The following is a 13725-nucleotide window of genomic DNA, read 5'->3' on the forward strand; positions in this document are numbered from 1 at the left end:
TTCCTGCATTGGTTCTCCTTGATCTAGAGCCTTATACTTATATATCGCCATTATCTGTGCAGCAGCCTTCCTCTCTGCTATACTTCCTATCAGGCTTTGCACAGACCTAACTACTAAGGGTATAAGACACGGTAGGAGTAGACACAACAGTAAAATCAGTAGGACTCCACCTACCACTGCCTTAAGCCCTCCAAACCACTCATACCAGCTACCAAACCAACTACTTGGATTGTACCCTTTCCATACCTGAGTAGGCACATGCGCTAGTTTAACCATATGGCTAGTAAGCTCAGCTATTGCTTGCCCTTCGTCATCTATTTGAAGACAGCAATTACTTAGGTTAAACTTCCCACATACACCTCCCTCTACTGCCAAAAGGTAATCCAAGGCTAATCTATTTTGGTAGACTGCTGTCCTCATCCTGGTGTTATGCTTCGCTAGAAGATTGAGCGCTTGTGATGTCTCATTTGTGATAATCTCAACCACCGCCTGTAATCTTATAATACGGTTGAGCATATAAATAGGGGTTCTATAACCAAAGGTACCATCCTCAGCCCACGTGGCTGGCCCATAGTAATCTATAATACGCTGGGGAGGCCATTCATCATCTTCCCAGGCGCCTATCTCTATGGGTCCCCTTTTCTTCCTATGATTCACATCATACACTTTAACACCTAAAGTCTCACCTGTTTCAATCGGTAACAAGAAGAAGGATGGTTTGAGCATACCCAACACACATGCCCCTTCCCAGTCCTGTGGCAACTCCGAATAGGCTTTCTTACCACAGATCCAGTACAAATTTGCTGGGGCTCTCCAGGTAGATGTGATGGATAGATCAAACCACACATCCTTTAAATTGGCATATCTAGCAAACGGGTTAGATGGTTCTGAGACATTTGAAGCCGACCACCAAGTTGTATTCTTTGTATCATCATCATAAGCTTTTTGCCCTAGACAAGTTAATTCTCCTACAGAAGTATTATACATTATTCCTTTCCTTGCTATGCAAACATAACCTATGATGGAGGTCTTTAATCTCCACTCAGATTTACCTCTAACACTCAAATGATAATCGGCTTGTGTAGATATTAGTTGGTCAACTGCCTCAGAACCGGACATTACCTCCTTTGCTTCCCAAGGCCATTGGTCTCCCATGTTAGTACCTCCACACACATAGCAGTTGGTAACATTAAGACTACCGGCAATACTTTCAGCTAGGTCAATGAACAGGTTTTTAGCGTTATGGGGGATCTTATTATCTATACTCATCTCTTCATAAAAGGAATGGTATACTTGATGAGTCTGGGAGGATACCGTATCAGTCTCTATTCCTATAAACAATAATGTCCCAGGATCTAAACCCGTCCCGTATATCTGAAACCCAAATAAATTTCCATACTTATCTAGGAACTTGTCGGGGTTATTAATAAGTATATGGACTGGGTTGCATTCCATAGACTTACAATAAGGGCTAGTCGGCAACTTAGTCACTATCATGTCTTTATCTACTGTCTGTCCCCAAGTCGCCCACCCCACACAAGACCAATATGGACAAAAGTTATAGTCTTTATTTGGGCATCTAGGACTCACATATTTATTTTTACTACTGGGACAAATATATTTATCATTAGACCCATACGTCCTCTCCCATCTAAGATCCCCACATACATTCCACGGTTTTCTACCACTTGATATCGCCTTACATGCATCAAATAGCAGAACACCCGAAGAATGTACGGATTCTAACACCGTCTTATTAATTAGGGTCCCCTGAGGATCTCCATTCCTGAGAGTCAACCAAATTGTACGAGGTTGATACTCTGGACTGAAGCACTTAGGTTCTCCTACTCCTAAATGGCACACACTATAGTCTATATTTAGGTATCTACATCTTGATACCTCTCCTTTACATTCGTATTGTGAATGCCAAATTAGGGTTTGGGAAATATGGTTACCTGTTCTCGTAGTCTTAATGCATACCTCACAGCTAGGAGTGTCGGTACCTCTACCTTCCTGAATATAAAAACACATATAAATAAACACAATCAAAAGCACATCTTTCGCCGTCATCCTCAGTCTTCGTCCGTGCGATGGAACCTCAGCTTCCAGGATGTGAGGGCTGCAGGGAATGGAGTTCTGCTCATCTTCACAGGTGTCCCTTCGAGACTTTCCTGGCTTATACACTATGTGATGGTAAGCGGACAGGCTTTATTATGGCCTTCTCACTCACACCTGTAACAATAAAATTTGTAATCCACAATAATTCCTCGTTACTCCGACTGAGTAGTGCGTTTCAACCGGATCTTGCAGGGATTCTCTGGATCTGCTGTAATTTGCCAAGAATCGACTGCTGCTGGTTTAACCCTGGAGTGATGTATCCACGGAGTTACTTCGGCTACTTTTATCGCTGTAGGGGTAGACAAAAGAACAACATAAGGACCTCTCCACTTGGGCCCTAACGGTACATTATTCCACTCTTTAATCCACACTTGATCTCCTGGATGATAACTATGAACAGGGGGATAAATATTCACAGGTAATCTATCTTGTACCCATTTCTGTACCTCCTCCATAGTCTTACCCAACTCTACAACCTGCTGCCGGGTAATTCCTTCTCCCAACTGACTCAAGTCCCCCCTTAAGTTACCAAGTACGGGAGGTGGTCGCCCATACATGATTTCAAAAGGAGAGAGGCCCATCCTTCTGGTAGGGGTACTGCGGATTCGCAATAAAGCTATGGGTAAGAGAACGTTCCACTTAAGTTGGGTTTCCTGACACATTTTAGCCAACTGGTTCTTTATAGTTCTATTCATTCTCTCTACCTTACCAGAACTCTGGGGTCTATATGCAGTATGAAGCCTCCACTTTATACCAAGCATATGAGTCAGTTGTTGTAGGCACTGATGAACAAAAGCTGGACCATTGTCCGATCCTATAGAACAGGGTAGTCCATATCGGGGTATTATTTCTCGTAGCAGGAATCTTACAACTTCTCCTGCTTTCTCTGTACGAGTAGGACATGCTTCTACCCAGCCTGAATAGGTGCACACAATTACCAACAGGTAACGATGTCCACCCGATTTAGGCATTACTGTAAAGTCTATTTGTAGATCGGACATGGGGAGTCCCCCCATAAACTGGACTCCTGGTGGCTTTACTGGTCCTTGTCTTGCATTATTCTTAGCACACGTTACACATCTGCGTACAATGGCCTGAGTCAAGTTGGACAATCTTGGTATGTAGAAATGTTTCCTGAGAGATTCTTCAGTACTGTCTCTCCCAGAATGTGTCCCGTTGTGATAATTTTGGACAATTTCTACCGCTAGTGATGCTGGTATGACTATTCTTCCATCTTCTAGCTGATACCACTTGTTCTCCAAATACTTTCCCGGTTCAGTCTTTAACCACTCCTCTTCTTGAGCTGTATAAACTGGAGTCCATTGGGACAGTGGAGTTGGTATAAGAGCAGCTATATGCCCCACATACTCCTGTCTTCCTGATTCAGCAGCACGCTTAGCTGCACTATCTGCCATCCGATTTCCTTTGGTTACATCACCATCTCCTCTCAGATGCGCTCGACAATGTATGATACCGACTTCTTTCGGCTCCCACACTGCTTCCAATAGTTGTAGGATTTCGGCTGCGTACTTGATTTCTTTGCCTTCTGAATTCAGTAGTCCTCTTTCTTTATACAAAGCTCCGTGGGCATGAGTGGTTAAAAACGCATACTTAGAGTCCGTATAGATATTTACTCTTAAACCTTCAGCCAATTGTAACGCTCGTGTTAGTGCTATTAATTCTGCCTTTTGTGCTGATGTTCCTTTCGCCAGTGGCCGAGCTTCTATCACCTTGTCTATTGTTGTCACTGCATATCCTGCATAGCGGATCCCTTCTTTCACATAACTACTGCCGTCGGTGTAATATTGAACATCGGGGTTCTGGATGGGAAAATCACGAAGATCTGGTCTACTTGAGAATACTTCATCCATTACTTCCAAACAATCATGTTGACTTTCAGTAGGTTGTGGCAAAAGGGTAGCTGGATTTAAGGTGTTTACAGTCTCTAAATGCACTCTTGGGTTTTCACACAACATTGCTTGATACTTGGTCATACGGCTGTTACTAAACCAATGATTTCCTTTGTAATCCAACAACGTCTGTACTGCATGTGGGACTCGTACATAAAGTTCTTGACCCAGAGTGAGTTTATCGGCTTCAGCTACTAGCAGGGCGGCTGCAGCTACGGCTCTTAGACAAGGTGGAAGTCCGCTGGCCACTGCATCCAGTTGCTTAGACATGTAGGCAACAGGTCTTTGCCATGATCCCAAGTACTGTGTCAATACTCCCACAGCCATTCTTCTTTGCTCGTGTACATATAAGTAGAATGGTCGTGTGTGATCAGGTAGACCTAATGCTGGGGCACTCATCAAAGCCTTCTTCACATCTTCAAATGCCGTTTGCTGTTCTTGGGTCCATAAGAAGGGGTCGTGCTCTGTACCTTTGATAGCTGCGTACAGAGGTTTTGCTAGTATCGCATAGCTGGGAATCCATATCCTACAGAAGCCTGCTGCCCCCAAGAATTCTCGCACTTGTCTTCTATTCTTGGGTATTGGTATTTGGCAGACAGCTTCTTTTCTCTCTGGCCTCATAATTCTTTGACCTTCAGAGATATGGAATCCTAGATACTTGACAGTTGGCAAACACAACTGAGCCTTCTTTCTAGACACCTTGTATCCTGCCTTCCAGAGAATGTGTAGTAGATCATGCGTTGCTTGCTGACAGATTTCTTTTGTAACTGCTGCTATCAACAAGTCATCTACATATTGTAACAATACACACTCTCCTGGGATGGACTCGAAATCCAATAGATCTTGACTTAGGGCTGAACCAAATAGGGTAGGTGAATTTTTAAACCCTTGGGGCAGTCTTGTCCAAGTCATTTGGCGTTTTGAGCCCGTTACAGCGTTCTCCCACTGGAAAGCGAAAATACATTGGCTTTCTGCGGCAATTCGGAGGCAAAAGAAGGCATCTTTGAGATCTAAGACTGTGAAGTAAGTAGCCCCGCCCGGAATTAAAGCAAGCAGGTTATATGGATTGGGTACAACTGGATGTATGCCAACAACCGCATCATTGACTGCTCTTAAGTCCTGTACAGGTCGATACTCATCTGTACCGGGCTTTTGAACAGGCAGCAATGGGGTGTTCCAGGGGGAAGTACAGAATTTTAGGATACCATACCGTATGAACTTATCCAGATAGGATTGGATGTTCTTCTTAGCCTTCTGCGGAATGTGATATTGTCTTAGGCTCACTGGATAAACCCCATGTTTCAGTTCAATTTTTATTGGTGGAATATTGCGGGCCAGTCCTGGTGGGTTGTTCTCTGCCCAAACTCCTGGTATGTTAAACAATGTCTCATCACTCCTAGGGTTTTGGCTAGTCAACACTGTATAAAGTCGCCACTCTTCTTCCTTTGGTACGGATAAAGTCATAATACCTGAAGGTCCATTAAACTTTAAAGATGTTGTTCCATCTGGTAGGAACGTAATCTGCGCTTGTAATTTGGATAGCATATCACGTCCCAGCAATTGGACTGGACATTCAGGCATATAAAGGAATTGGTGTTTTACTACGTGGCCTCCCAATGTACAGAGTCGACTTTTAAGAACCGGTCTTTCAGCACTTCTTCCAGTTGCTCCTATCACAGTAATAGTCCTTCCAGATGGAGGAGCAACTAGATTAGTCACCACTGAATGTTCAGCACCAGTGTCGATCATGAACGCACTCCTCTTTCCCCCTATTGATACATCGACCATAGGCTCCGCTCGACCAAGGGGGATGGAGCCCGGTCGGTATCAATAGTCCTCCATGACCGTGTCAGCCAATCCTACGAAGTCCCTACCTTCTCTATCGCGGGACCTTTGCGCTGCTGGAATATACCTATCTTCCCTAACACTTCCTCTGTTCCCATTACTCCCTCTATACCCATTACTCCCTCCGGGGCCTCCTCTACCTCTCGCTCTGCCTCTAAAGTTTCCGTAGCCTGCCCTGGGTTGGTCTCTCTCGTACTGCTCTCTTTGCGGACATTCGTTCCTCCAATGCCCTTCTTCCTTGCAATACGCACACTGATCCCTACTCAAAGGCTCCCTACTCCATCTATTATTGCCTCTATCTGGGCCCCGTTTATCTACGCCTGCGATCGCTACCGCTAGCATATCAGCCTTTTTACGCATCTTGCGCTCCTCCTCTTTCTTGCTTTCTGTTTCCCTATTCATATAGACCTTATTAGCTACCTCCATTAGTTGGGAGATTGACATACCTGCAAACCCTTCTAACTTTTGTAGCTTGCGCTTAATATCTCCGTATGCTTGGCTGACAAAGGCGGAGTTAACCATTCGGGAATTGTCTGCGTCTTCCGGATTAAAGGGGGTATACAAGCGGTATGCCTCCAATAATCGGTCATAAAAGACACTGGGCGCTTCATCGCTTTTCTGGATCACCTCAACTGTCTTCGACATGTTAATGGCTTTCTTTCCTCCGGCTTTCATGCCAGCAATTATAGCGTCTCTATAGGCTCTGAGTTGAACCATATCAGCACCATTTACGTTCCAATCGGGATCGGTGTTGGGATAGTGTGTCGCGGCCCATGCTGCTGGATTGGCTTGGTTCAAAGCACGGGCTCTATCCTCTAATGCTTTAATGGCTGCTTGATTTATTCTTGTCCTTTCCTCATTGTTAAATAAAGTCATTAGTAACTGCTGGCAATCAGCCCATGTCGGATTATGCGTCTGTACTATTGAGGTGAACAGATCAGTCATAGCTTGTGGTTTCTCAGTATACGAGGAATTATGGGTCTTCCAGTTTAAAAGATCGGTTGTGGTAAATGGGACATATACGAAGACTGGGTCAGCGTGTGCCATTTGACCTGCGGCATCGATATAAGCTGACCCGGGATTCAGACGAAGAGGCATCTGATAGTGCTTTAATTGTTGGGCACCAGTCAACTGTCGGGTTTGGATGGGGCTACGTAGAGAGGCGTCAGTCATGGGTTCCGGTCGGGGAGAGATAGGGTATGGGGATGTGGGAGGTCGGTTTTGGGAAAAGGTCGTAAATAGAACACTTCGGGCCGAGCTAGATGAAGCTTGACCGGAAGTCTGAAGTGGCGCCAAATCAGGATATTCGTTTCTAATGGAGGTTGGTCTATCTGGTTTCGGAAGGGGGGATTTAGTACGAGGGGGGGTGGATCCTGCACTGGAGGAGGAAGCGGAAGTGGATGAGGGTAATGAGGGAAGGGTTACAGGACTTCCTGTATTTGCGTCACTTCCTCTTACCGGAAAGTAAGGGGGCGGCAAAGGGATCTCGGACTCAGGGGGCGTGTCCAAAATGGGCCTAACACCAGTCCTAGTGGACGAGCAAGTCCTAGCTACCATGAGGCGACACTGCTCCTCGTGGCATGTCTGGAGCCATTTTGGCGAGTCATTTACGGCCTGTCTCCAACAGTCAATATAAGGAAACTGGCCGTAAAGTTCAGGCCTACCCGATACAGCCACGTGTAAGCGCTGTACCAGAGTTGGATCCAAACTGCCACGTGGCGGCCATGCCGCAACCAAAGTAGGCCACTCCCTAGTACACAAAGTGACCAAACGTACAGGAGACATCTTTACCCCAAAATCACAAACTTTGAATCCCTTTTTAAAATTCTTAACCATACATCCTAAGGGATCCGGAATCGTTGACTGCGACGCACCCATACTTAACAATGGAACGTCGTCGACAACGAATACTATACACGCGTACTATTCAACAGTCACACCCGTTTCCTCTGGCAACAGCACCACGTGGTACGGTTACCAAGTGAAACGTACACAATAACAATAAACACTCAGGGAATTCCCGTACACACACAGCTGCTACACCAGTCACTATATAATCAATATTATGCCCTTTGGCGTAACTACACAGTCACCCACGCTATAATTCTCTATATACGAATTACCCGTCTATAACACACCCCAGTAACATCGTCTTTTACAAATAGCGGTTACAGTACGGTTAGCATAGGTCAAAGCACAAGCTAAGGTCACAATACAATTATTAGTGGTTATGGTGTTAAACATGCAATGGACGACAATGATTAGTACTTATTATATAATGTCAGTAAATATACAGGGTTATGGTACCGTGCACTATAATACAGCAACACACTATTAACACTCTCGCTAGACGGCTGAGCTCGCGCTATCTAACAAGATATACACTTTACTAAAACAATCGTTAACACATTTACAATTCCCAACTAAACTATTGGCCAGTACCTTGAATGGACTACCTAAAACTATATACACCCGTTTTGGTTAGCCACACTGCCCAATCACCACATATACATAGCGAGCTAGAGAACCGAATTTACACAGGCGCCTCTTAGTCGCACTATACAACGAGCTAGAGATCCGAATTTACACAGGCGCCTCTTAGTCGTACTATCAAAAGTCTAGTGGGTTCCAAATTTACACGCCTTCCCACTTAGCCCAGATAGGATGAGAACTAGCGAACCGAATTTACACAGGCGCCGCTTAGTCTCCCGGTCCCTCCGACCTAGCGAACGTAATATACACCCTAGAACGCTAGTCTAGACAAGACACCGGTGTCCGGCTAGGGCTATCTTACACCAGGACCCCGCCTGACTAACCAAATCAAACGGTCTGACTAAAGAGCGTTCGATCGAGCGGTGCGCCTTCGCTCCTTCCCTCCGACAGAGGGGGCAGATACAGATTCAAAAACCCCTTTGGGCCTACCGCACAATCGGTATACCCCTAGCGGGTCCTGCCGTCTAAAACAGCAGTTATCTTACCTCCTCGTTCCTGAACCTGAGTTCACACTCATCGACGGGGACACCCCAGCACTTCTCACGTAGAGGCCGATGATCTCCTGGACAACAGACCAGTGGCGCCGAGACGAAGGGAGGTCCACGCAGAAGTTCAGGGGTGCAGCCGTAGAGAACGTGGGCAAAGATAGACCGTCTCACGCCTCTGCCTCTCAGCTACCGTTGAACGATGAGCTTCCCGGCCAATGCACCAAATGATACCGGAGAAACTGACGGAAGCCAAGCACAGAGAGATGGACACAGGTTTCTTCAGGAAGGAAGAGATTCTTTATTGGATCACCGATCGGGACTCAGAGGGACTAGCGTCACCAAAATACAGCAAAGTCTGAGTACTGAATACATAGAGTACATTCCTTATATAGCACTGTAGCTCCTCCCACAATTAACTACACCCACACATACCCTTAACCTATTTAATAAATAGAGTCTAAACTCATCCATCCGGTCTAACCACGTGGCTCATCTGATACAAAGGAGAGGGACGCGTAATTCCAGTTCTTACATTCCTGCACCTGGTCAGTACAGTGATGACAGTATCTTAGCTACGTGTTATTAACTAACTGATACTACAAACACATATACATACATATGCCTTGTGGCAATCTTAGCCTGCTAAACTTGTATTTTACTGGAATTACATCACATATGTATACGTAACACAATATTAAATAAGAATAAAATATGAAACATTATTTTTAGTATTACATTTCATAATTTCTACACACGAACTCCTACCAAAGAAAAACTACGTCAAAATAAATTCACTAATCATTTAACACCCTGATTGTTAAAGTGCCCAAGATGTCTAGAAGCTGTAAATCAAATTTTGCAAGGGGTGATTTATGGTTTAAAAGTTAAAACTTTGCAAAATTTGCTCAGAATGCAACTATTACAGTAGTCACAGAATGCAAAACCACTACACAAAAATATATATTTGCAGAAAATACCTCCCTGTCAGGGTTTCTTTGCTGTTTCTAACAGCAAACCTTTCTGTTTCAGTGATTGAGTTTGCAGCTGCAATTACTTTGAGCTGCTTCTGCTTGTTGCCACGGTTACTCACCTGTGAGTAGTAATCACCCTGCTGCTAATCAGTTCTGCCTATTTAAGCAGCTAAGCCCAGAACCTCCTTGCCCTTGCGTGGTTTCCCGTTCCCCAGAAGTCTCCTTGTTCCTGTGTTTCCTGTTTGATCCTGGTTCCTGACTCCGGCCTTGTTCCTGACTCCGCTGCTCTCTGTGCTCCTGATCCTGGCTTGTCTGACTACCCGCTCTGGTGACTGACCCCTGCTTGATTCCTGGACTTTGCTTTTGTTATTTATTTATTAATAAAGGTGTGTTTGCATCTACTTCTGTCTCTGTTTGGTTCCTGGTCCCTGACATTACGCAAGGGCCATGAATACAGATGGTACAGGCAAGACACCTATACCTAACCTGCTTACCCAGTGGGACCAGCAGAACCACCATTTGGACCAGTATGCCCATCTGGATCCAGTACCCGGCCAGCCTGCGATTGCGGCCGCCTCTGCCTCACTTCCTGCTCTAGCACCGGTTGTAACCTCCAAACCTGTAGCGGCTAGAGAAATGACTGGGTCTGTCCCGCTCCCTCAGCATTTTGGGGGCGACCCAGCACAGTGCAGAGAATTTATAAATCAGGTTAAAGGATACCTTGAAACCCTGCCCCAGGCATTTCCTACAGACAGTGACAAAGTTCACTTCATGATTTCTTTGCTGTCTGAAAAGGCCCTAGCTTGGGCAAAACCTCTCTGGGAGGCGGAGAAGCCTATTATTTACAATTACCCTGAATTTGTTGCATCCTTCAATAGGGTTTTTGATATTCCAGCTCGCTCCACCCCTACTGCCGAACTACTCATGTCTAATTCTCAGGGCACAAAAACTATTGTCGAGTATGCCAGTGAATTCCGTACCATGGCAGCAGAGGGTGGCTGGAACAACGAGACTCTTGTGGCTGCCTTTGCACAAGGTCTCTCCGATGTGTTTAAAAATGAGATTGCAGCCGGAGAACTACCTAAAGATCTCGAGGAACTGATATCATTTGTCACCCTCATTGACATCAGACTCCGAGAGAGATCCTCATCCAAGGAGCGCCTGCGGAGGCCTCTTGTAAATTTGACACCGAGCTTTTCTTGCCCACCCTCACCTCCCTCACCTCCCTTGCCTCCTGGTCCTGAGTCCTCTGTCTGTGTGGAGCCAAGGCGGTTAGGCTTCTCACGCCTCTCGGCCGAGGAGAGAGCCTTTAGGAGGAGGGAGGGCCTGTGCCTATACTGCGGACACCACGGTCACATGTTAAAGTTTTGCCCGATCCGTCCGGCAAAGGGTCCGTACCCAAGATACTGTCAGGGGCAGATCTTGGGTGGTCTTTCTGCAGACCCAGAGATATGTGTGCACAAACCCTTGGTGCCTGTTATCCTCTCCTGGTCTGATTCATCCATTGAAACCCGGGCGTTACTTGATTCTGGGGCCGCAGGCTTGTTTATAGATTGTGCATTTGCAGCAAAGCACTCTATACCCTTACAGTCTCGCAACTCCCCACTAGCCTTCGAAGCCATCGATGGCAGACCAATACAGCCAACCCACGTGACCCAAGAAACCGTGCCCATATCTCTGGCTGTAGGGGCTCTACATCATGAGACGACCCAATTCCAGGTCATTTCCTCTCCATATTACCAGGTTGTTTTGGGATACCCTTGGTTACAGAAGCATAACCCCACAATTGATTGGCGCAAAGCTGAGATATTATCATGGTCCCAGCAATGCACATTGTCCTGTCTCCAGAAACCGGTCAAAGTTTTGGGCGCATGTTCTGCCTCTTCCTTACCCGCTGAGTACCAAGAATTCCAAGATGTATTTGACAAGGGTCAAGCCAGCGTTCTGCCACCACACCGTCCGTATGACTGTGGTATCGAACTCCAACCGGGTACCAATCCTCCCCGGGGCCGGATTTACCCACTGTCTGTAGCAGAAAATCGAGCCATGGAGGAGTATGTTACCAATGCACTGTCTAAGGGTTTTATTCGGAAGTCATCTTCTCCTGCCGGGGCCGGCTTTTTCTTTGTAAAGAAAAAAGATGGCGAGTTGAGACCCTGTATCGACTATAGGGGTCTCAATCGCATTACTATTAAGAATGCCTACCCCATTCCATTAATCACGGAATTATTTGACCGCCTCAAGGGAGCAACGGTCTTCACCAAACTTGATCTGAGAGGGGCATATAATCTCGTCCGGATAAAAGAGGACCACGAATGGAAAACCGCATTTAACACCAGGAGCGGCCATTACGAATACCTAGTAATGCCCTTTGGTCTTTGCAATGCTCCGGCGGTTTTCCAAGAATTTATAAATGACGTCCTGCGAGATATGCTGCAGCAATGTGTGGTGGTTTATCTTGATGATATTCTGATCCATTCCACATCTCTCGAGAACCATCACGCAGACGTTTCTCGTGTTCTACAGAGACTTAGAGAAAATAGTCTGTTCTGCAAATTGGAGAAATGTGAGTTTCACTGCAAACAGGTTACATTCTTGGGATATGTTATCTCAGATACTGGATTCTCTATGGATCCGGAGAAACTTTCGGCTGTACTTAAATGGCCTCGACCTACGGGTCTTCGCTCTATACAACGGTTTCTGGGCTTCGCCAATTATTATCGGAAGTTCATACGCAACTTTTCTTCCTTGGTTAAACCTCTCACGGACATGACCAGGAGAGATGCTGATCCACAGCATTGGTCACAGGAAGCCATTACTGCCTTTGAGTCTCTCAAAGTCGCCTTTGCTGCTGCCCCTATACTGGCACACCCTAACCCTGCCTTACCATTCATTCTTGAGGTCGATGCGTCTGAGACAGGAGTGGGCGCCCTCCTGTCTCAACGTCCTAACCCAGAGAGTTCCAGGCATCCGTGCGGGTATTTCTCGAGGAAATTGAACCCGGCGGAATGCAACTACCAGATTGGTGATAGAGAACTTCTAGCCATAATTTTAGCTCTCAAAGAATGGAGGCACCTTCTTGAGGGTACTTCAGTGCCAATCCTCATACTCACAGACCACAAGAACCTTACATATCTTTCTGAAGCTAAGCGACTTTCCCCCCGGCAAGCTAGATGGGCTCTCTTCCTATCAAGATTCAATTATGTGGTTTCTTACTTGCCCGGTACAAAAAACATCCAGGCTGATGCCTTGTCTCGACAGTTCTCCCCTCCATCTAGAGAGGAGAGAACCCCTACTCCTGTGATTCCTCCGGACCATATACTGGCAACCATCCGTACTAACCTCACCTCACCCCTAGGCGAGGAGATTCTGGCTGCACAAAGTAATGCTCCTCCAGAGAAACCTAATGGCCGTTGTTTTGTACCTATTAACCTCCGTACGAAACTATTGAGTACATACCACGACTCCAAAGCAGCTGGACATCCAGGCAAAAACCAGTTAATCTGGTCCGTATCCCGGCAATTTTGGTGGCCTAGTCTCCGTTCGGATGTCACCGCTTTTGTAGCTGCCTGTCCTGTGTGCGCTCAAAACAAAACCCCACGACGCTCTCCAGTGGGTCTCCTGCAAACCATACCTAATGGTGAACGACCCTGGACCCACTTGTCCATGGATTTTATCGTAGATCTTCCGGTCTCTCGTGGCAATACAGTCGTTCTCATGGTTGTTGACCGATTCTCGAAGATGTCGCATTGCATTCCCTTGAAAAAACTACCAACTTCCCAGGAACTTGCAACAATTTTTGGTCGGGAGATCTTTCGTTTGCATGGGTTACCCAAAGTGATAGTCTCAGATAGGGGTAGCCAGTTCGTGTCCAGATTTTGGAGAGCTTTTTGTACGCAA

The sequence above is a fragment of the Pelobates fuscus genome, chromosome 9, assembly GCF_036172605.1.
Source record: "Pelobates fuscus isolate aPelFus1 chromosome 9, aPelFus1.pri, whole genome shotgun sequence".
Lineage (NCBI taxonomy): Eukaryota > Metazoa > Chordata > Amphibia > Anura > Pelobatidae > Pelobates > Pelobates fuscus.